Source organism: Tamandua tetradactyla, chromosome 6 (genome assembly GCF_023851605.1).
Source record: "Tamandua tetradactyla isolate mTamTet1 chromosome 6, mTamTet1.pri, whole genome shotgun sequence".
Lineage (NCBI taxonomy): Eukaryota > Metazoa > Chordata > Mammalia > Pilosa > Myrmecophagidae > Tamandua > Tamandua tetradactyla.
This window is the reverse complement of record NC_135332.1, coordinates 163,134,864-163,161,172: the sequence shown is the minus strand read 5'-3', so window position 1 is coordinate 163,161,172 and position 26,309 is coordinate 163,134,864. Positions and strand designations below refer to the sequence as shown.

General features: G+C 39.1%; 1 long non-coding RNA gene across 2 annotated transcripts; it reads right to left on the bottom strand.

Moving 5' to 3' along the window:
* Nucleotides 1–1,303: 1,303 nt before the first annotated feature.
* LOC143686470 (uncharacterized) lies at nt 1,304–22,975 on the bottom strand. Of its 2 annotated transcripts, none has more exons than XR_013177178.1 (4): nt 22,876–22,975; nt 20,053–20,227; nt 18,135–18,185; nt 1,304–1,463 (listed from the first exon to the last, which is right to left on the bottom strand). It is a non-coding gene; the product is annotated as an uncharacterized LOC143686470 (long non-coding RNA). The 2 variants fall into 2 exon arrangements; XR_013177177.1 differs by lacking the exon at nt 1,304–1,463 and adding an exon at nt 4,627–4,846.
* Between the last annotated feature and the right edge of the window lie 3,334 nt (nt 22,976–26,309).

Sequence of the window (26,309 nt, the reverse complement as noted above, 5' to 3'; positions counted from 1 at the left end):
GTACATAATGGGAAGTGGGGGGAAAGGTTAGAAATGCAAGCAGAGGCCAGAGCATACAAAACACGGCAGGCCATGATCAAGATCTGTACTTCATTCTAAGAGGAATAGGGAGCCATCTAAACCAACAGAAAATCCTATCATCCCTATGTATGAAATAGACCCAGAATCTGACCACATTTTTTTAAACACCTTTACCCCATCCTGGTCCAAGCCACTACCTGGAATCCTGCAACAGCCTCCGAACTAGCCTCCCTGCCTTCCCTTCTGTACCCTCCAGGCTCTTCTCTGGTACTCACTACAACCTGACCGTGCTTTACTTGCCTCCAAGGCACCTTCCATCTGACATGTTCTCTGTTGAGTTAGAAGTCCCCTGTCTCCTCCACCAGAAGAGCAAGAAGAAACCCTCTTTTTTGATATTATATTGTTTGTTTTTATAACAGTGCCTGGCACAAAGCAGATGCTCAGTAAGACTCTGATCATTGAGGAATTGCTTGTCATTCTCCTATTCAAAACTCTCCAGTGGCTTACAATATCACACGGATGAAAACGCAGCACTCCACAGGTGTTAGGCCCTCTCTGCTCTTATCTCCTAACACTTTCCCGTCCTGCTCCCCCTGCTAGAGACACACTGACTTTTCCATTCCCTGACCAGAGCAAACATGTTTCAGCTCCAGGGACTTTGCACCTCCTATTCCCTCTGCATGAGATGCACTTGCTCCAGACAGCTCTACAGGTTGATCCTACATTTCCTCCACGTATGTTAAATTGTCACCTTCCAAGAGAGGCCATTCATTTCCCACCACCCCATACGTTAGCAGCTCCCCACTGCCACCTTGGTCACTCTCTACCCCTTTACTAGTTTCGCTGTTTTTTTGTTTTTGTTTTTCATAGTACAGATCACCAATTCACAAATATATACTTGGGAGCATTGCCTGTCCACCCTTCGAAGACAGTCAGCCCCATGAGGCAGGGGCTTTATTTGGATAATGACTTTTCACTGGCACTTGTATCTATGCCTGATACATGGAAAGTACCTGTGTCAGTGAGGAGTCAATCGGGAGACAAACATCACACCAGTTATTTGAAGGGAGAGAGCTTAATATAAATAAGTGTTAACGGGTTATAAAGTTGTTAATTAGGTATACCTGGAATAGACAAAGAAAACTCTTAGGTATCCCAAAAAACAACTCCCTGCAGAAAGCAATTACCAACTGTCCGGCTTGGGGGAACAAAGAAGATATGGGCGTTATTAAATCTTAGAAACCTAGAGGAGGGACTTTGCGGAGCTCAAACTCACATCTCCGAAGAGGGGTCTCCCTGCGGCTGGGGGGGTCTCGAAGATCCAAGGGGTGTCCCGGTGGGCCCAGCAGCAGATCTTTGCAGAGGGGCTGCCGGCGGACTAGTGCTGGTGGGAAACGGATTGCGTTCACGTCGGAAGAACTGCACCCTGGATTCAGCTGTTCCTACAAAAGGAATCACAGCTGTGGGCTCAAGAGAGGAATTTCTTGATGGCTACTGCCTGGAACAGAAAGCAGTAAGCAAGGTCATGGGTCGCAGGAAGGAAGGAGGTCCCTTCTCCCTCTCCACATCTCGCAGGCTCCCGTTACCGCCCCCTACTGGCAGAGCCTACCACGGGGCCGGCTGCAAAGAGGTAATGCGCTTTACCCAGTCCCAGCCCCAGCTTCACAAAGCAGCGTATAGAAGGGCAGGTCTGAAGCTGAGACAATAACTTCATAACTGGCACAGTACTCAATAAATTCTTGTTGAAGTAAAATTGAAATATACTACCACGTCTTCAGAAATAAAGTGCTCGAAAATTAAACACACTTTCTAAATAGAATAAATAGCAATAAAAACAAGATTATCCAAAGGAAACAGAGAGACTCGAGCTTGTCTAGAGGTTAGGGTCAAGTCAAAGAATCAATTTCTTTCCTAGACAATGAGCAGTATTTTGTTTCCTGTAAGCAGAGGCAAAATGGTCATATGCCATGCATTAAATTTAATTACAGTAGCCAGTACAGGTAGAGAGGCCGAGGTGCCTAAATGTGAAGTTTCTATTTTTTTAAGAACAGAGCTTTGATCTTTTCAAGCATGTGTATCTGTTTGAAACCTCATCGTCTGGCATCAACATGAAATTAAAAAAATTTAGTCTTACATACATTTTATCCCACAGCTGTGTGTGTGTAACTAGCTATTGCCCTCATCTATTAAAGAACATCAACACATAAACTAGGAAACATCTCATTTTAAGAACTAGATCCTGCAGGAACCAGCAGGATGAATTAGGAATAAAATGCATGCCTGAATAACAGAATAAATCTACCTGTGGGCTGAAAGAGACTGAATCTCTACCAAAGACATAATAAAGTGACTTGTTGCCTGAGGATATTTAAGATTGAATGTCTACCAAATAGAAAGCTTTTTTTGCTTTTTGTTTTTCCAGAATTTTATGCTGAATTTCTCCTTATAGAAGTTAGATGCCACTAGACCATACTACTTCTCAAGTTCACTCAGATAAACTACAAGGTCATAAGCAATAAGGAGGACACTTGCATTTCTCTTTGTTGCAGCAGGAGGAGGTGAATTCAGTTCATTTAATACTCGCACTATGCTGAAAAAGATTTAAAAGACAGATGCTAAAATTCAGTCCTGTCTGATACCACGTAAAACTGGACTGCATTTCATCATAAGAGTATTTCTGCCTACTCTAATTCTGGTAAATATGTGGAGTGAAAGAGACAGAGGTAACCATCTGGATTGCACAGAATGGTCCATAGACAATTACTGTACATGGAATCTGAGGTGGATGATGGAGCAATGATGGTCACAAATAGTCTTGACCTAAGGCATATCGATGCAAGTACATCAAGATAAGCACTTACAGTTTCAATCTCTAGCATATGGATTGTCTACATTTCATTGAAACTAACTTTTTATAACTTGCTTTCTTTTTCTCTTAGTTATCCTGTATAAATGGGGTTATCTATTTACATTACTCATCTCAGGACTGCTGGCTCATAACTCTTACTGTTTTCTATCATTTCATTTTCTGTCTTCCAACCCCTCTTTTAATGGCATGAATTAAATGGAGTAAAACCAAACAAAAGCAAAAACAAAAAATAATAAAATGCTACTTTCAGGGTAGCAATCAGAAATTCTACTTAAAAGTGGCCAAGATTATTTAACTAGGTGCCCTGGAGGCTGATTAAGAAATTAGGACCTCATCAACCTGTCAGCATTGCTGTTCTCTGTCCTCATTGATTTCCAGAAATCCCTGTAAGAAGCAATTTCTGCTTCATGGCACTTTGTGTACGCCATTCAGTCTTCTTTCCCTCAGAACGGTTATTCACAAGGCAGACTGGAAGACAGCATGTGCATGATTCAAAACAATCCTTTTATTAACAAGAGTGCATTGTTAATCAAAACAACAGCTACCAAGCGTGAATCACTGACCATGTACCAAGCACAGTGCTAGGTGCTTTAAATGTCAATAAGGATTGTGCCCTTATAACTACAGAAACTGAGGGCACAGCAAGGCTGGACTTTGCCTTTTACAGTTAGAGAAAAGAGGCTCAAGGTAGGTAAGTAATTTACAAAAAGTCACCACAGGGCTGAATTGGTTGTGGATCTACTGGCTGTAGCAATCGGAAATACACTCAAACACATTTAAATTGTCTAAAAAATCCCAAAGAAGGTATCTTAATTTGCACATAGCTGCTAAGCAAAATACCATAAACTGATTGGTTTAAACAATAGGAATTTATTGGCTCACAGTTTGGGAAGTTAAAGAAGTCCAACCTCAATGTATATCAATAAGGCCTTGCCTTCTCTGTAGTATGCTGGTGATGACTAAGTCTCTGCCACCAGCACATGGTGATCTTTGTCCTGTCTCCTCCTGCAGCATGTACTTCTGTGACCAAACTTTCTTTTTACAGAGTCTGGTTATACCAGATTAAGGACAACCCCAATTCAGTTTGGCCTCATCTTAAGATCTTCAAAGATCCTATTTACAAATGGGTTCACACCTATAGGACTGGGGGTCAGGATTTGGACATGCCATTGTGGGGTCATGATTCAATCTGCCACTGAAGGGTTAAACGAGCAGACCAAATGAAGCTAGGGGGAGCAGCAGGGTCTTAGAAAAGCTTAGAACCAGCAACTCAAAGTCTCCTAAGTTGTTTTCTGTATCTCTTTTCTCTGGTCTTCTCTGCATGTGCCTTTTATTCTTTCTTATCAAAGACAATAAATTCTTCCTTTTGGTTGAAAAATGTGTTACCAATAAGTATAAAAAGATTTCGCTCTAAAAATGCCTGCCCCCCGCCCCCGAAGAAATACTGATTTCCTTTGCAATATCAATTCAAAATATCCTGGAGGAAAAAACCTCTGGTTATCCTGCTTACCCTCTGGGCCAATGAACTCTTCCCATTTCTGGAGAAACGATGTAAATGGCAATGAATGGGAAAAATATCTGGGAGAACTGGAGGCTAATCTCATAAGACAAACCAATAGATGTTCACTACACACACACACACACACACCAGACATGAGATAGGGTCTGCAATTATTATTGTCATTATGTAGATGAGGAAAATAAAAGCTATGCAATTGCCCAACACAATCCAGTAATGAAGTAGCTGAGACTGGGCTTGGATCTCTGAGACTGTGCTTGGATCTCTACATTCACCAGTTTTTCCTGTATATCTTGTCTCCAAATCCAAACAGAACAGGTGACTCAGAGAAAGCTATTGCTAAAGGTGTGGTGGACAGCATATCACAGGACTAGTTGATGTCAACGGAATGTGGTCTCCAGATTTGGTCAAAGTTCAACTGTATTGGCATCAAAACTCTAGAGATAGAAATAAAATAAATTAATAAAGAATAAGGGCAACCCTATCGATTTTCTACCATCTTTGTACAGTGAAATTTACTAATTTATTGCATAAAACAAACTCTGGAAAGTAGATTCAGACCATCATCATTCTAAAGACTTGAGAAAGTTGAGACTAAAAAGAATGAAGATATCTGCCTAGGTCAAATTCTTTCTATAACCATCTTAGAAAATGTCACGTTTTCCAAACCATTTCTGTTTCCAAAGAGATGGAAAAGTCAGAAAAGGGTGTGTAAATTTTCATGTTTGCCTTGATTCCAGCTGGGTTAGTCAAGATCCCTGAAAGTGGTGAGACTAAGGACTGTTGATGGTCTCAGCAGTGCCAGAGCCCTGGCAACTAAGAGTGAGGGCTTAAGTCTGATATGGAGTCTTAAATGAAAACTGACATCAGGGATATAGTTGAACAAGACAGATTTCCTACCCTCAAGGAGTTTCATCTTCACGGGAAAAACAGGCAATCATTTCATATCAAGCAAACAAATGGATAATTTCAGTTTAATCTCCACAACATACTTTCGAAGTAGGTACTTTTGTTACGACCACTTCACAGTTTTTAAACTATGAAGCACAGCCAGACTAGTTCCCATAGCTGGTAAGTGACAGAGCCAAGCTTTCAACCAAGTCAGTCTGATTCCAGAATTTCTGCTCTTAACCGCCACCCGACGCTGTGATTTACAGAGCGATAGGGGAGGCCAGGTGCTGATGTCACAGTGCATGAGAATAAGGGACTTGTTCTCCTCTTCAGAACACAAGCAGGAGAGAAATGGGTAAGTCAGTGACATGCATCTTAAAGAATCTGGGGTTTTGAGGGAGGAAGGAAGGAAGACAGGCTAGACGTGATGGTGGGGAGCTAAGGCTTACGACACACAGAAGCATGTTAGGCATTTCCAACCAAAAAGAAAACATGAAGAAAAATAGTTTCAAATTTGGGCACTCAGTGGACTTGGCAGTTACTTGGAATTTTGTCCTTGTCATTGTATTTTTATCCCAGGAAAAGGAAGTCCTTGTCAAGTCCTTGTCCTCCAGCCCAGTCTTGCTGAGAGTATCAGGTTAACCAAGAAGATACCAAAAATGGTTTTTTGGTGGTTCTCAGACCACATGAAAATATGATTTTAAAAGCAAGGAAATTTCTCAAATTTAGCGACATTTCTACTATGTGACATATTGTAAACAGTGTAATGAAATGCAAGTTCTCCAGCTCGAATTTCTCCCCATGACAGTCTCAAAAATAAAGAAGTAAATTGAATGCTTTGGAAAACAAGATTGAGGGTCTGCAAACTACAGACCATGGAATAAATAGGCACCACTACCTGTTTTTGCCAGCCCTGAGAACCAAGGATGGTTGAAAAAATGGTTGAAAAAAATTAAAAACAAGGGTAATATTTCATGGAATGCAAAAATTATATGAAATTCAAACCCAAAAATGAAATCATTGAAATTTCTCATTATCGATCAGAAATTACAGAGGAGTTCTTGCAATTGACTTTGATAGCAAGGAACACTAACTTTGAACCACAATTGAGTGAACTGCTGTCCTCCCCCAAAGAATTCCATTTTTCTCATTCCATTGCAAAAAGTGTAGCAAATTATCATTATCATATTTTTATTTTCTTAATGAAGACTTGGGGAAAATTTGTTTTCTGTCTTGTTATATAAGTACCTACATAATCCTAAATTCACCCATTGGCCTGCAAAATCTAAAATAGTTACAACCTGTTCCTTTACAGGAAAACTGTAAAGTTTTTGGTACAAATAGTGGGTAACAAAGTTTATACTACTGTAAGAATCATAATGTAAAGATTATGAGTATTATATGTAAATCTCTGTATAAATATAGCCATTTGATCATATATTCATTTAGTCAATAAACACTAATTGATCACATACTATATACCAGAAATCATCCTGGATGCTGAGGCTACAATGCTGAAAATACATGATCATTGCTTTCTTGAAAATCACAGCCTCACAATTTTATTGTGTAAATTTTGCTAGAATTTAAGTAGACAAAAGGGTTTCTACAAAATACTACTACAGAAGAATATACCCTGCTCTCTCTCCCATTCTATTGTCAGCTTCTTTCAGTTGTTGAATTTTATCTTTCCATATAACAGTTGATTGAGTCACTGTTTCTCAATCTAGGATGAAAAATTGGAGTGAGCAAATGTGACATCTCTCTCCTACCCTTAGCCCCACTGGAATAAGTATCTTGTGACCGCTCCCTCCTACTGTCAATCCATATTCTGTCACTGGATTTGAGGTCCTGGCATGGCATTTGGATAAAGTCATCCAAGTAATGTACATCCAACAAGCTGAGCTGAGCACTGCCTAGTACCATGGCAATTGCATTGCTAAGCTGCAGAACCAAGACCAGAGGCATTTCCATATTTTTCAGTAGGTAACTTAACTCAGCCTTTTCTCTGTAAATTTCCTCTGATATCAATAGCCCTACAGGGTTTCAGTGTGGGTTTAGGAGACTGAGCAGCTAGTGAGTATGGGGAATTCTTACAGCATACAATCATAGCTTGGGTTTAAGTTTTAAAAACAAAATCTTATCCAAAACCATCTCTGAGATGCCAAAACCAATCTGTAACCACTTCCTAGGTACACATTGCATAACAAATAGATCTTTTCTTTTCCCACCACATGAGAAAGGGTGCTAAGTAGGTATATGCTTTATTATATGGATGGTGAAAGTATGTGTCCAAGCATTACACTTGAGCTACAAAAATTACAAGATTTCTGGTTCCACATTCTTAGTTAAGCATTTTTCCTGTTTTATTCATTGTTTCTTTGACTGTTGAGAAAGCTCTGTTGTTATCTCATCCGAACAAAAATATAACCATTGGTGGGAGCAGGAGACCAGGAGTGCTTAAGACTTTCACTTGAGACCTCAGACCAAGAAATAGGGATGGAAGAGAATAAATATTCCAGGGCTGCACTGAAAGAAACAAAGGAACCAGGTTACATGGACATTTTTTAAATCAAAGAGTTTTCTCTGTTTCCAGTATCTTACTTTCCTTAAGTCTGCCAACACTATTGGGCATATCTGGCCTGGAAGTTGGTAGGGCACTGGGGAATGTTCGCATGGCTCAGCAACCATATCTCACCACACATGTCTTCTGTTGTAGAGGCAGAGATTCTTTCTGAATCCTGAGTCCATTCAAAAGAAATGTTCATCCCTTTCCTTTTAAATTACAAATATACAAAGCTGGGAATTACCTTATGCTATAAACCCGCGCATTGCATAGAGAGGAGGGTTTGACAATGTTGGAATGCAAAGGAAGAAAACAATGCATCAAACACTAGAAGAAATAAATTTTAAATACAAAATATAAGATGAGAGAAAATTATGTGGGAAGCAATGATGTATAGTGACTCATAGTACGAGAGTTGAGTCCAGGTAACTCCCTGATCCATAACCCCCAACCAAAAAATTTTAAAATGCACTTCTTGCTCTCTAAAATTACCATCATTATCAAAATTCTTTAAGGGTATAACAAAAGAGATATGCATTAATTTAACAAATATGGTGCTATTTTGATAAGAAAGCAGCATATGGACTGATTAGTAAGTTGCTGATATTGAGTTAAGACTCATCTACACCTACATCATCAAAATGAGAGTCCCTAATCAATTCCACCTTGTGTATTCTCCCATCTCTTGAAGGCTACAATGCCCTGTCCTTCCATTTCCAAAGCCCTGGAGCCATTCTAGACCTTTCCGTCTCCTCCTTCCCTATGTCTCCAAATAGTCACATAAGCAGCCGTCAAAACGTACAATTTCTTTTTCCCAAATATATCTTGAATCTGTCCACTCCACACTGCCACTAATTCATTTTAGGCTTCCCTATATCTCACCTGAATTTCTAATACAACCTCATGTACTTCCTGCCTTTACTTAAACAAGAGACTTTTCTAATTGCAAATCTGATCATGTTATCTTCTTGTATAACTTTCTTTTGGGTCTCCCACAGCTCTTGAGACAAAGCTCACCTTCTTCCATGTCTCATCCAGTACAAGTCCTTGGTCCTCTCCAGAACAAATCGCAGCATGTCTTCTGGGGCCTTACATTCTCTTCCACAATGGCCTGCTGACATTTCCTCCAATGTTCTGTGCTCTCTCATGCCTTTGCTTCTTTGTCATGATGCTGTATTCTCTTGCCGCTTTGTCTCAGGAAACTGGGGGCTCCATAGGTGTGGAGGCTATATCGTATTTATTGTTGTCCCCATGGTATCTAACATCGTGTCTGGCAGATGGTTGTATGAGACATAAGACTGGAAGTTTTAAAGCATGTTGAAAATTCCAGAAGGAAGGGATGTTTACTGGTTGGATGCATGTACCAGAGTGACAAGGGTGAAGATAACCCTGACAGTCATAAGAAAGCATGAGGGCCCTGAAAATATGGGTCAAAGACAGAATGACAGGGTGAATGAGGGGCACCAAAGGAGAAAAAAAAAAAGGAGTGCTTAAGAAACAGTCTACTGCATAATAATTTCACAGAGGGCTGGCCTTGATGAGAAGGGTGGCTCAAATGGAAATTCCTGCCCAACATAGGAGTAAAGAATACCAATTATTTTCCTCTTAAGTAGGGCCAGACCAACTCAAGAGAAAACCAGAGAGGATGGGCACCACTTTCCTGGAAGGAAGCTGATGGTGCTGGTCCAGTAAGCTGGGTTGACAAGGGAGCCAGGATCCAGGAGCCACCCAGCTGAAGGCTGGTATACCACAGACAAACGCGCTTCTTGGAAAAGACCTCTGGCAATTAGGAATTCAAGCTTAGCCCCAACTTTTCAGATGAAGCCTTCTAATTTTCCTTTTCCCTCCCTTCAGCTTCTTCCAGGAAACCTGCCTTGTCCTCTGCTGTGGTTGGAAAAGATCAAATGCGCTTTTACCGAAAGGAAGGACTTTTCTCCCATCCCTGCCCCTACATGTGTAGCCACATGTGATGGCTCGTTCAGGGAGCTTCGTGGGGCCTCCCACAGGGTGCCACCCCCACTCTGGGTGGAATGCGAGTACATGAGATCCAGGTGTAAGGCCACATCTTGACAGTAAATGATGACAGAATAATGAAAACCACCAATTTGAATAGAATCTTTGAGTGGAAGATTTTGGAACCTGAAAATAGGGGGATGCTGTTATGTCATGCTTTCATGATTTCATTCATGCTAATTAATTTTAACTCAAAGCTTTAGCAGAAGAATTAGGCAAAATCAGGCAGAACACATGGCTTATCCTAGGAATTGGGAATACAAATTAGTTGGGCCTATCTTTTCTCCCAATATTCTGCACAATTAATTTCCAAACTTATCCAGACATTCTCAACTTGCTTCCTATGGACATACAATACAACTATTTGGTAAGTTTCTTCTCCATCATTCTGCCCAGTTGTATTAATTCCTATAACCGCCACAGCATAATATCATTCCTCCTCCACATCCGTCTCTCCCATCATGTAAGCTTCTACAAAATAGGAATTTGTCTCAAGCACCATTAGGTCACTCTTTCCTTCCAAATGCCCCTTCCTGGGCTTCACAGCTGGACTGTAAGCTCATCATGGGCAGGGATCACGGCTTGTTTCAACACACAGAAGGCAATGAATAAATATCAATTGCTTGCTTAATTTGATGAAAAAAATTTATTGGCCACATATTGCCCTATCCAAAATTCATATTCAAATACGCTCTTGCCCCTTTCTAAAAGCTTCATTTTCTCACATTAAATAAAGCACTACATGAATTTCATCATCTCTTGGTGTCAGCCTATCAGAAGACCACAAACATGCAAGTGTATTAACACAATCAGCAGCCCCAATCTGACTAGGGAAACAGGACACTCCTGGAAGTAGAGAATTCATGGAGTTACTACAGAACTCCATTGAGGGGACATGTGCTGTGTTTTATAACTCACAGTGTTCCTGACCCAAGAGAAAACTCAATTGTTCTTTGACATTCTCACTGAATGCTTAGCCATTGGCTGGCTAGTTCCGTTCTCAATAATATTCCTCTTTCACTTGCTCAACTTTTGACTCTTCCTTCCTTCCTGCTATGAAATTGTATGCATAGTGTGCATTGCTAAACTACTATGTATTTACTTGTGTTGTTTAAACTGTATTTTCCGCAGAAGATAATACATAACTGAAAAAAAAGGAAAATAAAAAAAAATATGGTTCCTCTATGAACAAAAATGATATGCTTTATTTTCTACCATCTTTTGAGCACTTCAAGGTTACCAGGCCTCATGCTAAGCATCTAATAAATATTACCTCATTCATCACTCACCACTTTAATAGATGGATACCTATTATTGCCCTCAGTTTTTGTTAATAAGGACATAGACACAGATTATCTATCCCCAAATTATGTTAGTATTCTGGCAAAGCCAGAATTTGAACCCATGTCAGTCAAACTCCAAATTTTAACTCTTGGCTACAACCATCTTGGACTTTCAGGTCTGTTTCTTTATTTCCTATCGCTCCCTCCAGTTGATTCTTTTTTTTCTTTTACATGGGTAGGCACCAGGAATTGAACCCAGGTCTCTGGCATGGCAGGTGAGAACTCTGCCACCGAGCCACTTTGGCCTGCCCCCTCCAATTGATCTTGATCATCAACTTCAAAGAATCCTCTACCTATTAGAATTCTGTACCAGACAAGACCACAGAAGTTATAGATATCCTAATTTTAAACAGACGACATAACTAAAACTAAACAGTTTAAATGACTTCCATAAAATGCCAAAGCTACCTCATATCTCCTCAAATCAAAACTAGGTTTTTCTTGTTCTCTTTTTGGCCTTATTCTTGTTACAATGCTAACTAATTGTGTCCCTTATATTTTTACTAAGATTTTTTGATAAACAGCATTTATTTTCCTTATCTCAAGAAGATCTATTTTAGCAAAAAAGAAAGAAACTTCTCAGAAAGGGAAATCTAAATGCATTATCTAAAGCTGTTGTGCACAGAATGGATACATTAAACTTTTGGGATGCTTAAAACATCTTAGTTGTGAAAGACAATTATGTAAATGCAAGATATTAATTTAGACTCTCTCGCTTTCTAAGTTACACATAGGAATTCACTTGGCTTGTGAATGAGACTAAAAACAAGCAAGGCCGATGCTAGGCAAACTTTAAATTAGGCATATTTGTTTTAGATGAACTACCATGCCCCTTTCTGTCCTTCCATCACCTACTTGCATTCATATTCTCTGCTTACTCTGTCACCTGTCCAAGTGTCTCACTGATTTGGCTGACAAAGCACACCCTGTACCAGTTTCCCTCTACTTCTCTCTTCATCCCTCCCCTACATTCTCATTCCCTAAACTGGTTGGGAGGCGCTATTATCATTTCCCATATTCTCTCCTTTCCCTTTTCCCATTTGCTTTACGCCCCTTGACCTTCTAATACCTCTTTCAATTCATCCCCTACAGAATTCTACCAAAATGGGGCACCATTATAATTCTAGGATCTTTCTGGTGCTACTTTTCTGTGATACCACCTCATTGGCACTTAACTATCTGAATATCACACCTTCAAGCCCTGCTCTTTCAGGTGGCCAATGAGGACTACAATTAATAGTAGTCAGTATATGAACTCCCTAATGTATCAACCCACACAGAAATCAAGTTTAAAAGTACATGTGCTCAGAAGACCTGTTATTTAAGCATGGATAACAATACTTGTTCCTCAAATCCCATCACAGGGACCAATCATTGTTGACATCCTTTAAATCCAAAGCTAAATTTTTCCGTCGAAGTTTTGCTAATTACCATTTCATCCCTCACTCTGTCCATTACAGCTTGCTCCAAAATAGGTGGCCTATAATTTCCAAAAAAAAAAACAAAAGGTAGTGAAAGCTTTATTTTTCCTTTCAATTTATAGGTTTTATTTTAAGTTAAAAAAATAAAAAAGTTAAAAAGTAAGCTTTTCTAATACTCATGTCTAAGAATACAAAGGGTTTAAGAAAAACTAACCCTCACAGCCTACCCATTTCCACGCCATCAACCCTCACATTACCAATGTTAACAGTTTGGTACATACCTTTCACTATGGAACAGAAAATACATATTTAAAATAAAAACATACTTACAGACACAAAGGTGTATGTATAAATGTTTCTAAAGGCAACATATGGGTTTTTTTAAACATGAGATGATTTTATGCATATAGATCTCTTGCTTGCTTTTGTTCTTAATAATACATATGGGCATACCCCTGGTCATTATATTCTGCAGTATGGAATGCTATAATTTAGTCAACTTTTCCTCTACTGATAGTTATTCTGGCTGTTTTCAGTTCTACTGTCACTAAAAAGAACAATGATGGAAATGTCCTTTTATTCTGTAAGATTCATTTCCCAAAGTGGATTGTTTAGGTCAAAGAATACACCCATTACTTTTCTGAAAAAGTTCTTTAGATCAATTTACAGTCTCTTTAACAACTTCTGAAAGTGTCATATCCTCAGCAGATCTATAAATATTATAAAATTTTGATTAAAACATAATAAATGTATGTTCTACAAGCATACAATGTGTTTATGTGGGCTTGTATCTAATGTAGTGAATTGTCCAAAGCAGGGGACTTGATATAGAAGGAATAGAAACAGTTTATTCCGATGATAACTTGTGGCCATCTTTAAAATATGGATCCTAGCCTTTTTTAATTCAGGTTAAAGCTGGTTGAAAATAGCACTGAGGAAGGGCCTCCTGGGAGTGTGAAGGTAGAGGCAGACATTAAAGAAAAGATGAACATTGTCATCAGGGCAGGAGTGGAAAGAGGAAGGGTGCTGATTTGCAGCTGTTATGTACCCCAGAAAAGTCAGGTTCATTTAATCCAATCTTGGGGGGGAACACCTATTGTTGGGTGGGACCTTTTGATTAGGTTGTTTCCACGGATATGTGACCCCAAACATTCAAGGTAGGTCTTAATCCGCTTGCTGGAGTCCTTTAATGGAGAGACCTTTTGGAGAAAGCTCAAAGCCAAGAGACATTTTGGGGAGAAGGAGCAGCAGACTTCATCATATGCTTTCTCATGTGACAGAGGAACCCTGGATGCCATTACCCTTTCCTCTGAGAAGGTATATTCTTCTTGGTGCCTTAGTTCGGACATTTCCATGACATTAGAATAGTAACTGGTAACTTAATAAATCCCCTTTGTAAAAGGCAATGCATTTCTTGTATATTGCATTCCAGCAGCCTCAGCAAACCAAAACAGATTTTGGTATCAGGATATCGTAGTCCAATGCATCCTAAACTTTCTACCTTCCTAAGATGTTCAATCCATCCCAGCTTCATGTGAATGAGTGGGCTTATTTCTGATAGAGTGATGCTATGGACAGCTGGGAGTCCTGTTTGAACTTGGCTTATACTGCCCCATGTACTTCCCTCTTCCCTCTCCAGGGATCTTCTCAATCCATTATGATCTGCCTCCCGATCCCATTGCTTCGGAGAACCCACTATGTGAAAATCACCATGTGCCCTCCATGTTGTCAAATCCAGCAAACACTGTTTCAGTTCTCTCTCCATTGACATTTGGCCCCTGTAAGTCTTTGTTAACAAAACTCTCAACTCTCTTAGTGTTCATGATAACCCTCTTGACTGGTTTTCCTCCTTAATGCCACTACTTCTGCTCAGTCTCAATCAGAGACTTCTTTTTCTCTATCATACCCCTTAACAGCTTATGTTCTCCAATTCATGTCCATGAAATCAAATGCAATTTATTTGTTGCTAGTACTCAAATCTATATTCCCAGGCTTGGAACTCTTCTAAGAACCACATCCTTATCTCCAACTGTGTGGCAGAAGTACCAGAGATACTCTTCCATGATTAAGACAGAACTCACCTTTTTAAAACACAATTCCACTCTTCCTCCTATTCTCTACATGTCAAGATTATCAAGCTAATTTTCACATCACCAATCTGAAAATGTCATCCTAAACTTATCTCTCAGCTCCCAATAATGGTAAAAGTCATTTGAGTTGTGATGTGGTGCTATATTCTCTTCATACTTTTTCCTATTTCCTTAAACAGAGTCCCACAAAATTGGCTGCAATCCCCATTTTACAGATGATAAAACCAAGAAATTAAGCAACTTGCCCAAGGTTATGCAGGCAGTACAAGACTGCAGTGGGATTCAAATGACAGGCTGTCTCATTCAAAACTTCACGTGTTTTCAAATAACACATGACTTCTCACCTAAGTCGCAGTAATGATAATTATAATAGCCAATATGTATTGAGTCACTATGTGCGAAGTACTATACAGTAAGAACTTTTCAGATTCTCTCACTGAATCCACACAACACCCTATGAGATAGAAACTATTACCTCATTTTACAAATGGGAAAACCAAGATTCAGAGAATTTAAACAACTTGTCTCGCATGAGGGACCCAACCAGTAAGCTGGAAAGGAGTGGTGCCAGGATTCTAAACCAAGCTCTTAATTTTTATGATTTTTCTTTCTAAAAGCACTTTAATCTGCCTCCTCTCTTCATCACCACAGATTCTATCTTTGATCCAGGTCCTCCTTATTTCACCCAGGATTCTTTTTCTTCTCCCTCTGTATTTCAATCGGACCCACTGCTCCCTCTATATGGCTCTATTATTAGCACTGCTTATATTATTCAGTATTTAGAGTACTCTCCACATGCTAGGAGCTACTTAAGGGTAGATGTTTCATCTTTCCTCATTTCTATCTTTGTCTAAACGTCACTATATTTTAGATGTTATGGATAGATAGTTGCATACCCTTCTAATCATTCTAATCATGAACAAATCTTAATGCTTCATTCCTGGCCACTCATGGACAAAGAGACGTATGTATGGAAAAATAATTTTTAAAATTAAAATAAAATGAGTACAGTGATGCCATCTCAGGCTGTTCGATCATCTCCAATTTCTTTAATTTCCATTAGTGAGTCCTTGGCAAAAAAAAAAAAAAAAAAACTTTACAATTAAATCAAAGGCCTCAGTCAAATGGAACATGAGTTAGTTGGTTTGTTTGTATTGGTTTTAAACACAATAAGAAGTTTCAACTGATCATGGAAAAGGAAGGAACATATTTATTTTTCCTATAATCACACCCAAACCCACATCTTAGCTTTAATTAAAAGAAGCCATCCTCTGTCATTAAAACTTAAACCATGACATGCCATATGCAGTGTGTCATAGGATGGTGTTCTGTGATTATAAAAGTGATTTCTTTTATTTTTGCAAAGAATTTTCAAAGTTGTCAGCTTCCTATGACTTAGAATGATGTTGGGAACTTCAAGGAAGCGTTCAAATTCCAGAAGGAATTGGCTACTCTCTACCTCAATACCCAAATTTGTAGTCACAAAATTTATTTCCTTTGAAGAGGGCATTTTTCTGTTTCCACAAACATGTCAGCCAAGCAGTCCTAGAAATGGCAGGTCAAGAGAAACAATGGTAGAAAGGAAACAAACCTATGGGCTTCTCCCCAGCATGCCAGAAAAGAGGCAGAAACAAGACCCTTAAAACACAGGAATTTGGTTAGACGATAGACGATTTATAAGTTTCAAATCATTCTTGGGGAATCATTATGTTCTATTCCCCTGGTTTTCTAAAGATGATTATTCAATAAAGATGTCCTTATTCACTTTGTGTAAAAAGAAAAAATTATCTACCTCAGATAAAGAAAGGATGCTTACCTATGCACAAACCACCAAAGTTCTATTCCCACCCAATCTCTTTCTCTTTCCATGAAAAAAAAAAAATAAAGATCAATACAGGATCTGACTCGCTATGAATTCAATTCAATTGCCATCTCATAAAATAGGTAAGGCATTTTATCTTTTATCATCTACAACTAAAATGAAAACTGACTTTTATGTATAACCTACCTTTATCGAGTTGCTGAAACCACTTTGGATAGCATCTACCTCACTAAACCAGATAAACAGAAAAGAGAAAGCAATAGGCCAGGGATTGGCGTGGCTCAGGGTCTGTGACTTTTCTTTATGTGCCACCCCACAAGGACTTGAGGACAGCCAGTGTCCTTGGCGGCGGGGCCAAATGAACCACTGCATGGCCCGCTGGCCTGCAGGTCACCAGTGGAGCTTAGCTATGCCTGGGAAGCCAAAATACTTGCACGCCGTGTGACCATGTATGGAACAGCTGCTACAACAGTCTTTGTTTTAGAGGTTTGACAAAGCTCCATATTTAGAAAAAGTATACGTTTATGTTTATATATATATACATATATATTTCATACATAGAATAGTCTTCATATTCTATACATACAAAATCTAGTGAAAAATCTAAAGCGGAAAACACTTATGAAGCTTCTGTCACCAAGTCCCTTTGACCTTGACTGCTGTGATCCAGTAGGAGCCAGGCACTTGTTCTCCTCTGACTAAGTCTTCTCTCTAAGAATGGTAACTCTGTGTCCTACGATTGCCCCTTTCCTAAGGCCACTCCTCAATATCATGTCCTCAGTCACATGTCCTTCTACTTCTAGTCTTCCTGCCTCCCTAAATTGGCTTTTCACAACACAGCAAATGGCACCTATCAAAAACGCAAATATGAGATTGTCACTCTTCTGCATAAAACTAGCAGTTTCTTATCACCTATAAGAATAAAATCCGAGCTCCTGAGCTTGGCTCTTTGTGACTGGGTTAAACCATACCTAGAGGTAATCTATATTCATATATCAGAAAAGAAGAAAAGCTAAAACTCAAAGATCAAATTATCCATCTCAGGAAGTTAGAAGTGCAAACTTAATACCAAACACACAAAAAAGGGAAGAAAATAAATCATGATAGAAATTCATGAGAAAGAAAACAAATAGTAAAGAAAATAATTTAAAGGTTGGTTCTTTAACAAGACTAGTTAAACTGAGTTTAAACTAATTAAACTTATAGTGAGACTAATCAAAAAGGAAAAAAGAAAGAAAAGGTACAAATACCTAATGAAAGGATGGAAGGGTTACAATAATTCCAGATCTTTCAGACATTAGCAATATAATAGGGTATTATAAGGTTGTCAGTTATAATACAGAATGTCCAGTTAAATTTGAATTTCAGATAAGAAACAATATATTACTTATCTGATATAGATTAGAATAATTTCATATCTGCTAAATAAATTGAAACCATGATTAAAACTGTTTCCACACTAAACCAAAAAAATGCCAAGTCTAGATGAAATCACTGAGAATTTTATCAAGCATTTAAGGAAAAAATTACACCAGTCTAAGACAAAAATCTTACAAAGAACAAGAAAACAAGCACTTACCAATTGATTTTTTGATATCATCATAACCTTGAAAGTAAGTCAGACAAAGCACTACAAGAAAAATACAAATCTGGTCAATTTCACTCATTAAAATAACGCCAGATATATGATATATAAAGATTATACCACAAACCAAAGTTGGGCTTATCCTGGGAATGAAAGTTTGGTTTAACATTTTGAAAACCAATCAGTGTTATTCACATTAACAGACTAAAGGGGGAAAATCTTCTGATCTTAAATGTTGAGAAAATATTTGCTATCATTCATGTTTATAAAAGGATTTTCAGGCCTTACCTTGTTCTGGCAAGGGTGTAGATAGTTGACATCCAGAGTGTATAAAGTGATATTACACTGGTATCTCCTACCAGAAGTATATAAAGTAAGTGAATTAGCAATTTCAGATTTGTTCCAGAAGAAAATACTTTCAAATAAATAAAAATGCAAATTTGGAAATAGTTTGTGGTGTGTATAAATCGTTGAAGAAGCAATGTTTACATTCCTAGAATCATAACAGTGTGATAAGCTAGGAATGTTTTGGGTCCAGGACAAATGGGGTAAGGGCCTCTAAAAAAAGGTGAAGCTCTGCTCTGCCTCTAACACCGTGGTTATCCACCCCTGCCCCATGCCAATGATTTTATAAAGAGAAAATCCCAGTGCAAATGAAGTGAACAGTAAATTGGGTGGAATAGTTGGGATTTTAGCTAGTTCTTCCTAAAGGAAGTGGTGGGAGGTTTGGGAGAAGTGTTGAGGAACTCATAAAAGTGAAATCCCAGAAGTTTAATCTTGGGTTGTAAATCAGACAGACTACCAGCCTGCATGCATGGTATGGAGGTCTGCCTTGGTTAACGAGCACAAACAAACTAAACATCTGACATTCACTTGCCTTGCCTGTCATCCCCAGTGGCCTTTCCTGCATGGAAGGTAATCCCAGAACTGGCAATGTTCCTTCCTCTAGTATGATGGCTTTTGCAAATTGGTTGGTTTCTTGGCAATTAAGGTAACCTATTGAGCCCCCCCAAGACATTAGGGTAAACAAGGAAACCAACAAAGATCTTTACATATACAGAAGGATGAGTTCTTTTCATATGAATATTCAACTCTGTTTTTATATTTTTTCATTAAACTTAATATTTTGAGGATCCTTTCCCTTGGAGTTAGTTTCTCTTATCACAGGTTTCCTGAGGCCCGGCATTCAAAGGTTAAATGAATGAAAACAAATTCAGTATGGAAAACAATGTCAAAAGGTAGCATATATGGACACAAAAGTTAAAATTAGTAGGGAACTTTTAAGGAACATTAAGCAGAGTCGAGTAAGATAAAGTTGTAAAGTACAGAGCAGGGAGAGGCAGTTTTAAATGTCAGAGGTTGAACTTTAATCTCTCTAAGCAACACTCCCTACTCAAAAATCTTCAATGGTCCAGTTTGCCGATTGCAATGATTTTCAACTTCAGTTACTTAGAACCCAGAAATTACACAAAGGTGACGTAAATTCCCAGGAATGGTGAGATAAGGAGAGAGGGGAAGTGTGTGGGTTAATGAAAAGACTAATTAAATAATGTTTCTTACTGCTCACCCCTATTCCAATCCAATATATATCTGTAATGCAAAACTGGATGCAATAGAATATTTCATTTGAGAAGAAAAAACAGTTCACTTGCTTTAAAAGCATAGAAAGAGACTGCAGAGATAGCATTTAGCAAGACAGAACAATGGTAAGGGGGTGGGATAATAGCAGTTTGAACACAGGTAGAGTGACAGAAGCTGTCAGATGCTCACAAACCCTGTTCCCTTTCCTTGGAGCACAATTCTAAATTTCCCAGCCTCCTTTGCAGTTAGCTGGGTACCACATGACTGAATGTGGTCAACTGAAAAGAGATGGAGGCGGCCTGCACCATTTGCAGACTCGTCCATCACATACCTTCCCTAATCTTCAAGATTTTCTCTTTCCCGTCTCTCCGTCCCCATCCACCAGCTGGATGTTGCCAGGGAAATTCTGAAGCGACAACATGGGGGGCTCAAGGCAGTTCCCTGGGCCACCAATTGGAGAAAACCATAGAGCATTGCTTCCCAGTCAGGAGCTTCCATATTAGACACTGTGTGAGGAAGCAACGGATTGTAACTGAGTTACCCCGTTGAGACTTTAGAGTTTATTCTTTCATTATGATTGTAGCCTAGCCCATTGTGACCAGTAAGTATGGTGACAGACAAACCTAGAGTATTTGACGCTCAGAGAATCATTTTTAACACCCCTTCCTTGATGTGATTAAAATTAATACTTATTCATATTCATCACATGAAATGAAAACAACAATGTCAGAAAATAAACGTCGAGTAAAAGTGCTCCTTTATAGAACTTTTATATATAATGCCTTAAATTTTTAACAATAACAAAAATAAACATGACTATAAGAAAAAGTGATGGAGTAATCATTTTTATGACTTTACTGTATTACTTAGAAAGGAAAAAATTTATACATACTTATTGGTCTCATACAGCAATGAACAACTAAATCACAGTTTCTCTTTTCTAGCTTTAACTTCCAAAAGTTGTCAATGATTTTGTCAAAATCAATTTCCCTCACATATCCAGGTTCTATCGAGACTATAAGCTTATTTGTCCATCTATGCCCACTAATCTTTGATGGAAGAACATTTTTTATTAACTTTAACATCATAAAGTTTCTTTCCCATGAAGCAACTGATATATAAATAGCTAAAAAAAAAAAACTTAAATGTAAATATAAGCTTGCCAATGTTTCATAAAAACCTCATTTCGAATACATTTCAGAAATTGCAGATACTCCATGTCTTCTTTGGGATCAATTCTAGTCACTTCCAAATGTTTCTCAGTCAAAAAAATTTCACTAAGGATACTTTCACCAGAAAATTCATCAAAAATTTCTATCGCATTTGGTAAAAATTTCTGAAGTTTCTCTTCTGCTGTTTGAAAACTAGCATCCAAATTTCAGGATAAATGATCAGGACATTCAAACATTGCCTTCTTACTTCTTCTGACAGTGTAAGACCAGCATCTTTTGCCATTTCTTCAGGTATTTTTCTTTGAATTTGATTCTTTGTTCCATCTTAATTCCAATTCCTAAAATTTTCCACAATTTCTGTGCAACAGTCTTCAAGGAATGCTTTTAAAAATACATAGTTAAGCTGATTCCAGTTGTTTGCAAATATTTTTATTATCTGGTTAAACCTGCTGAAATTTCACACCAGGAAAAAATAACCCAGAAAAGAAACATCACATATAGCTATCTTTGTTTATTTCAAATGTACTGTTTAAATGCAGTAATATATAGCCTCATGGGAGTTGGAAACATGAACTGCACCGAAAGCAAGCTCAAAGGATTCTGAACCACTAGGAATTTCCTCTAGAAATGAACACGTTAGGAGCTCACTCGTGGCAGAGGTTGATGGCATAACTGGGAGTGCTCTGAATTAGTGTCCATAAGAAGCCAATGTCTAGTAAAGGATAAGTGATTTAAAATAACCTCATTCGAAGTTTACAAATGTGTCATTGAAACTCCACTGCAACCACAGTAATTGGAACTGAAACCAGAAAAAGATACTTTCTCTGACATTACTTTGAATAGCCAAGGCATGGTGATAATAAAAAACAGATCAACTTTTCAGTCAGTTTCACCCTGTTACTGAATTCTCTTCGGAAAATGCATCCCTTACTGCATGCACACCGAGGGGACGGTCTCCACGGCCCAGCCCTGGCGACGTCATAGAAGAAAAGGGCTCCAGCTCTGCTCAAATATGGATGCATGATCAGGTAACCATTCCTTTACCGGAACAAAAATAAGCAGATCCTCAACCCTCAACAGATCTAGAAAGACAAAAGAATCAGGAAGCTCTTGGTTCTTCTGTTGACATCATTTTGCTGAAATCTATAAGGTTTTCTATCGCAGTTTTGAGGATAGTTCTGTCACTACATAATCGCAAGATCTCCTTTTAATGTTGAGGCAAAAACAACAGCCCCGGTTTCAATAGTTCCCTGGCAAAAGAAACAATGCAGAAACCTCTGACCCGTGCACCCCATTGGCATGGGATTTGAGGCTTCTCTCTAACAATGGATACTGGCCATTTTCCTTAAACAGCCCTGTGCCCACACTGTTCCTGCTGAGATAAGCTCAAAAGACCAAGTCAAACAAACGGAGACAAAATGTGCCTTTTGCTCAGACTCAAAAACCACACTGCTGGTGGAGCAATTTGAATGACTTCTTAATGCCACGTAACACCTACACCTGTCCCCAAAGCCAGCACACCTCTGCCCCAAAGCAAAGCAACCACTTAACTGCGGGAAAGGAAGAGTAACGACAATCCAGCTGGATTGTGGTGGCAGAAATTCAGGGAAACATGACCAAGTGGAAACTGGAATGGTAACAATGCATGCAATGTTCCCCTTCTATTTGGTGAAAATCCTTATCCTCCCTTGAAAGAATTCCTTTGGAAATACCAGCTTCATGGAAGAAAGAAAACCCCACCTAAGATTCCAAATTCGAGGCCCTTCTCTACCGGACTTCCTTCTATTTTTCTTCTACTCCACCCAGTCGCCCAGAGCTCAGTTAATCCTCCTAAAAATAAAATACTTTTGCAGCTCTCTCCAGCCTTCTGCTTTCAGGCCGGCTCCTTGCCCATGATGATACTGATGTGAAACAAAGCGCAGGATCTTGGGGTGTTCACCTCATAGCTCATTTTGACAGATTTATGTAAGGTTTTTACTCACTTTTCGTTTTCTTTTCCAACTAAGAACATTTTCAGATTCGAGGCCAAATTTACAGTCTTATGTAGTAGGTTCCCTGGAGTTCGTCTCTATACAAGCTACCCCGCCCTGCCACGGCGCAGCGCACCGGACCCACCCTCTGCGAACCGGGGGTAAATGCTTGCGGTTCTAGAGCTGCGCCTGCTGCCAACGCGCAGTGTGGTGTGACTGCCATCTGCTGGCGAGGTCCCGACATCACAGCACAGATCTGTGCGCTCGGTGGCAAAATCAGGAGGCACTTGCTCAGGGAATAAAACAACAAAGACATTTTCTCGGGAGAAATGAAGGGACGTGTTTCTTCACAAGCCTTGTCAAACGTTGACACCAAAAAAAAAAAAAACCCAAAACAAAACATCTTTACTCTGAAAACTCTGCAGAAGAGGGGAAAGTTGGTGTATGGGACCCGGGGTTATCAGCTATTAGCTAACCTCACCAAGGTAGGACCATCAACATAAACGCAGAGACCAAACGTCCTTGACTCTGGCAAAGAATTTCCACCTTGGGAAGCCTGCTACGGGCCGACATTAAAACCAGTAACCACTGAGGTGTCTTCCATGGGATGCTGACAGTGACCTCACTGCCTTCAAAGGAAAAGATTTTGTTTCTTTCTCAGAACCCAAATGACTGAAAAATGTTAGTGACGTGGGAATTTTTTTCTTATGATAAAAACCTTATTCCAATATTTAAGAATAAGAACCAGGCTTCAGAAGTGTTTCCACAACCTCTCCCTTGAAGCCGGAGCCAGGCACTTTTGCTCAGTCCTTTCTTTTTCCTAACTCGGTCTTCAAGATTTGTGAACTGCACAATTCATGACAATGAAAGCCAAGTTCCTATTGCTGACTTCAGCGGGTGTGGCCACTTATTTCCATGGCAAAGAATGGGATCTTGTGTACTTGTGAATAGGCAAGCTCAGGGAAGAATTTCCCATGGAGAACACCATGATGGTGGAAGAAAACTAGACTCCCTAAAAGGGCCTTATTCATTGTGGAAACAACAAAATCAACACTGAAAGTACTGTCTGCTCATAATCACACATTTCTTCATTAACAGCCCTGGGGACCAAGACAAATTTCAAATACAAAACTAAAGGTATAAAATAAAAACTGTGTTTTGTACCTATATGATTTCTCCCATCCCCAAGACCGATTTCTCTTCTAGCCTCCCCATCTCAGAAAATGGTCAGTTATTCCACTTGCTACATCCAACGCATTTGCATGCCTTGGAGCCCAAGCTCAAAATATATTTCAAATCCACCTACGTCTCTCCATATCCACAGCGACCACCTTAGCCCAGTGTTCTATTACCTTCCTCATGAACTAGAGCAGTACCTGTTTAAAGATTCCCTCTTTCACTCTTGCCCCTTCATATTCAGGTCTCAGTATGACAGTTGGAACCTCCAGTAGTTTCCAAGCCTTTAGCGGTTCTGCCCTTGTCCCTGCTTCTGTCTTATCATCTTCCTCTCTTTCTGTCACTTTTTATACTCAAGCCACTTGGACTTTCTATCTTTTGTTCCAACTCTCCAAGTATGTTCCCAGTTTGGAAACTGGATTTGCTTATTCCTCTGCAGAGTTCCAGATTTTCACATGACTGGCTCCTTCTTTTCATTCAGGTCTCATAGAGAACATTCTGGCCTCACCTCAGTTAGCAATCCCCTCCTCCCCCATCAACTACCCTGTCTAAATCAACCCTACCCCCTTCTACCATTCCCTAATCCTCTTTTATTGGCTTCATATCACCTATCACTAGCTGCAATTATCTTGCTTTTTTATTTTCTCTTTTTTTGCCTTGTTACCCCTATTTTTCCATTGCAAACTAAACTGTAAGACTAGGGACTTTGCTATCTTGTTTGACATTGTATCCTCAAAGCCTAGATCAGACTTGGTCTGCATTAAGCACTTAATAAATATTTGGTGGGTGAATGAAGGTATGTACACATTGCACATCTAATTACATTTGCCTGTAATCATGAATATAAATAAACATGTATAAATAAAAATAACTGGCAGCCAAAATTTGAGAGAACAAAACAAGCACCTAGCATTTATAGGATGACACTGTGCTCACTTTTCACTTTTTACATATATCCCTGTTAATATTTCTATTGAGGTACCTTAAGTCCTTCAGATATTAGCAGAAAAGAAAGCTCAGTTTCATGGACATGTAGGAGTTGAGAGGCCCCACAATGTTCAACCCCCTGAGAACAAAAGAGATAGGTTCTGCCTCAGTGATGGGAAATTGTTCAGACATCTAAAATATTTATGTTTGCATTGAAGAAGCTATAAACGGTTATCAGCACTGTTTGGGATTCATCAGTGTGCATTGGCAAAAAAACTACCTTTGATCTTAAGAGTAAAAAGCTGGAACATCCTCAGTCTCAGCTGGGATTTAAGGGAATTCCATAGTCTGGACCTGCTTTAGAGGAAAGAGAATGAGGTTCATTTGCCATTTTTGCATTGGAGACTGGCAACAAAGAACTTTAACAAGAGCAGGTAAAACTTTGAATAAATGCTAGAATTTAGATCTGTGATATTGGAAGAAGCCAAAAAAACCAAAAGCGTTGGAGTGGGGAGCACACTGGATCGAAAGGCAGAGTTCTGGTTCTCCCATGGCAGAGTCTCATCAGTGTTGCACACGCGCACACACTGGCCCCCTGCAATCAGAGTGTCACTGAAGACAGAGGAATTTGGTGAGATGCAAATGAGGCCAAGTCACTGCCCCGCTTAATAGAGATGCTGTGAATGTCAAATTAAATAATATTCACAAGGCATTTAGCAGTGTCTGGCACATAATAAAAGTCGCATAACTTTTATTATAATCATTTTATTATTCCTATTTCATGGTGATGCAAAACGAGCATTAGAGAAATTTTAAAAATATATATTCCCAAAGGTCAGAAAGTTAATACATTCCTAAGCTAGGATTCAAATTCTAGAACCTTCTGACTTGAAAGCTCTTAGCCATTTTACTGCACTACCCTCTTTCTGAAAAAGTGATTTTAAATGAGGCAAAAGGTGCAAAGTGAGGCAAAAAAGTGTCAAGTACTAGAAAAAAAGAAAAGATGTTATCATAAGTAAATAGCATGCCTAATGGATTCCAGCATACTTTTTCATTCTTTTTCCTTCCTTTCTCTTTCCTTTCATGTTTTTGCTCACATAGATGACCACATTTGATGGATGAGCTGAGGGAGCTGCTTATACAAGTTCACTTAACCTATTCACAAGGGTGACTGGAAAAAACAGGGAAAGAGAAAAGAGTGGCCACCATGATTTTTACAGGCAAAGCACAATTTCTGCAGTTGAATAATATTTGTGAATTGTGATTGTCATTCGGCCCTGAGGGCGAACAGCTCTTTCAATCAGACCAAAAATTAGTGCCCAAATTTCTATCATGAGTCACCA